We start from the raw sequence: 3,066 nt of genomic DNA, 5'->3' as shown, positions 1-3,066 counted from the left end.
GCAGTTTTGAGAACAGTGGCTTTGTAATACAGCTTGATATCTGGTATTGAGATCCCACCTACTTTCTTCTTTCTCAGGATTGCTGCAGCTATTCGGGGTCTTTTTTTATTCCAGATGAATTTTTGGAGAGTTCGTTCTAGGTAATTGTTTTTAATTCCTTGAAGAATCGGGTTGCAGCCTGAATGACATCAAGAGGCTGACCCAGACATCCAACTACAATTGTCCTCAGTTTGCTTCTTTATACCAGGGAGATCATCAACTAATGGAAATCCAAAGAGGGTCTAAGATATGGTGCTGGAGGGAGACTAGACTATGGGTGGTGAGCACACAATGCAATATACAGATGATATGTTATAGAACTATACACTTTACACTTATTCTGTGTTATTAACCAATGTCAGCCTAATAAATTTAATTAAAAAAATATTTCTATGATCTAGATTTACAGCTGTGTTTCTTTGGAATATTTTAGTAAAGCCTTCCATAATGGCTTCAGAATGTTTTTCTTTCCCTCTAGGTACACAGTTTTATTTTAGCTTAGGGGAGAAGGTTTTAAAAAGAAGCTCCTATCAGGCTCTGAATATCAGCATCCAATTTGACCAATGTCTGATCATAGAGCTACTTAAAAAAAAATCTTTTCCATTATCATGTCAGGTTTCACCGGGACAAACAGTAAACATTCCTCACAGTATTGAACAACCCCATAGACACAAAAGGCATCTCCAAAGAGGGTGTAAAAGATGCCACCTGCTTAAGACCCAGAGCCACTCCCAAAGATAAGCACAAGGAAGAAGGAAAGACGTGGACAATTCCTCTGAGAGCTGCAATAGTCGGTAGGACCCTAGCCTAGAATGGAGTGCAACCCACATTTCTGTCCAGCTGTATTTGGGGGGCACCCAACCTGACGGCTGCCAGGCAAAGTACTCAGGTCACAAAATGAGATAAACAAGAAGGCAAGAGCTGTCCCTGGGAGAGAGGATCGATAACTAATGTTTTTCCTGCCAATAGGAACTTGGAAAGGAAGGGACACGAGCCTTCCCCTTCCTCTCTCACCCAAGCACCACCATGGAGATCTGGGCGAGCTGACTTGGGTGAGAATTCTTGACCTTTGCTGGCTTCTGCCAGTTTTCCCAGGAAACCATCTGCGGACTCTGGAGAGAGTGGGGTGGCCCAGCAGGTCTCACACTAGCCACCGAACACTGAGGCCTCACACTGGGCCCGTCCAGTTTAAGTTAGAATCAGTCCAACCCGGGACCCAGTTCGGTTTCTAAGTCGTATCCAATCAAACTCTGACAAAAAGGGATGCTCGAATAAAGTCTAAAAGCTCATAACTCAAAAGCTGCAGAGTAGGATCCAGGGTCTAAGGGGCTTACACCCAACCGCCAGTAGCAGCAAGAGAACACTGACTCAGGGGCTCAATGGCACCTACATCTGGTTGCTAATTGCTCCTGGGCTGTTGGGGGCCTCCTTCAGTCCCCTCTGCTGACACCAGAACTGTTAAAAGATAGAAGAAGGAATGTTAAAAATTTGAAGAGTTTATTGGACCAAAAAGTGATCAAATCGGGCAGTGTCAAACCAGAAGTGGTTAGGAGCACTCCCAAGAAAAGAAGTTGAAATGGAGAAAAATATTTATATAGATAAATATGTTCTCCAGAACATTATTCATAATAGCAAAAACATTGAAAAAAACTTCAATGTTCAACAGTAGGAAATTTACAATGTAAAATATTCCATAGTCATTTTTTAAAGATTCACAATGAGTTTGAAATAATATGCAAAAATGTTTATATACAAATTAAGTAGGGAAAGGTATAACACAATTTTTTGGTCCTGTGATTTAGAATTCAGTATGTAAAATTGTATAGGAGAAAAAGACTCAAATTTAAATACATTATAATGTTAACAATGATTCTAAGTAGGTGGTGATTTTTATTTTTTCATACTTTTATATATATTTCTAAATGTCTGATAATGAGCTAATATTGATTTTAATATTAGAAAACACAATATTTTTAAAGTAAACTGTAGCTAACATTTTAAAGTACAGATGAATTTATGCAATTTGCTGGAGAAAATTAAATCTTCAAACTTCTACCATTTTCCCTCTGGCTGAGTTCAAATAATAAGAAATCATACTTTTTATTAAAAACATATTTTTCAGTCCATTTAAATACAGAAAGAAGGGACTTTGACTTAAATCAAATTTAAGGTAAAATCACTTACTCAGGACTGTGCCCAATTGCAGAAAATTTTGATGGGTCATTGAAAGTAGAAATTACTTACACAAGCATGTCAAACTCACAGCCCGCGGGTCACATGTAGCCCACAATGAATATTTTTGCGGCCCAGCCAATATAACAGTATGTAAGAAATATTTTAATAAAAATTTCATAACTTAATTTTTACAATATCCTGTTATACATAATTATTAATAAAGAACTTCAACATTCGCTAATGACTGATTAAATATAATCGTGTTGCATTCATTTCCCTTACACGCCTTACATGCAGGCACACCATTTCTCTCCACTAATACTAGCAGCGAATATTTTAGCAGCCAATTGCCATGTCATTAGTCTTGGACTGACTTGTTTGGTGTGCACAACACGAAATATTTCACTTTCGGAGAACAAGAAAAATAGGTTTATTTGTGTTATGCTTATTAATTTGTACAGTTATTCAGTGTCTGGTAAGTTAATGTTCAAGAAAAAATATTAACTTTTATTAAAATGTTCTATTATTTTATGTTAACAATTACTCATTTATTTCAGCCCATTGTATTCAGCATGTCTCCATCGAAATAAACCTACATTTCTATGAAAATTGAAGCTTTTGTTTTTTTGCGGCCCACATAAACTTAAACCTTGTTTATTTGGCCCATGTTAGCCTTTGAGTTTGACGTGCCTGACTTACATAAATAAAATCACTCAATTTATAAGCTCATTATGGGGCTCATTACTTTTTAAAAATTTTATCTTTATTGTTGAAAGTATTACAGATGTGTCCTCTCCCTCCCCCCACTGATCCCCTTTACCCTGCTCCCATCCCTCCCCAGGCCTTCCCCAC

General features: G+C 37.5%; 1 protein-coding gene across 2 annotated transcripts in view; it reads right to left on the bottom strand.

Annotated features, from left to right (window-relative positions):
* The window catches only part of GRXCR2 (glutaredoxin, cysteine rich 2), a 54,863-nt gene that overhangs the window by 20,438 nt on the left and 31,359 nt on the right, over positions 1-3,066 (bottom strand). The window contains exon 1 of one of the 2 annotated variants that reach the window (XM_014533153.1): positions 1,430-1,440. The exons of the other annotated variant lie outside the window; for it this stretch is intronic. The gene's annotated coding sequence lies outside the window, so the exon portion shown is untranslated. Of the gene's footprint in view, positions 1-1,429; positions 1,441-3,066 lie in introns of those variants that run through there. 2 annotated transcript variants of the gene reach the window in all.

Source organism: Myotis brandtii, unplaced genomic scaffold, assembly GCF_000412655.1.
Source record: "Myotis brandtii unplaced genomic scaffold, ASM41265v1 scaffold95, whole genome shotgun sequence".
Classification (NCBI taxonomy): Eukaryota; Metazoa; Chordata; class Mammalia; order Chiroptera; family Vespertilionidae; genus Myotis; species Myotis brandtii.
The sequence above is the reverse complement of the archived record's forward strand: the minus strand, read 5'-3'. Positions and strand labels throughout refer to the sequence as shown.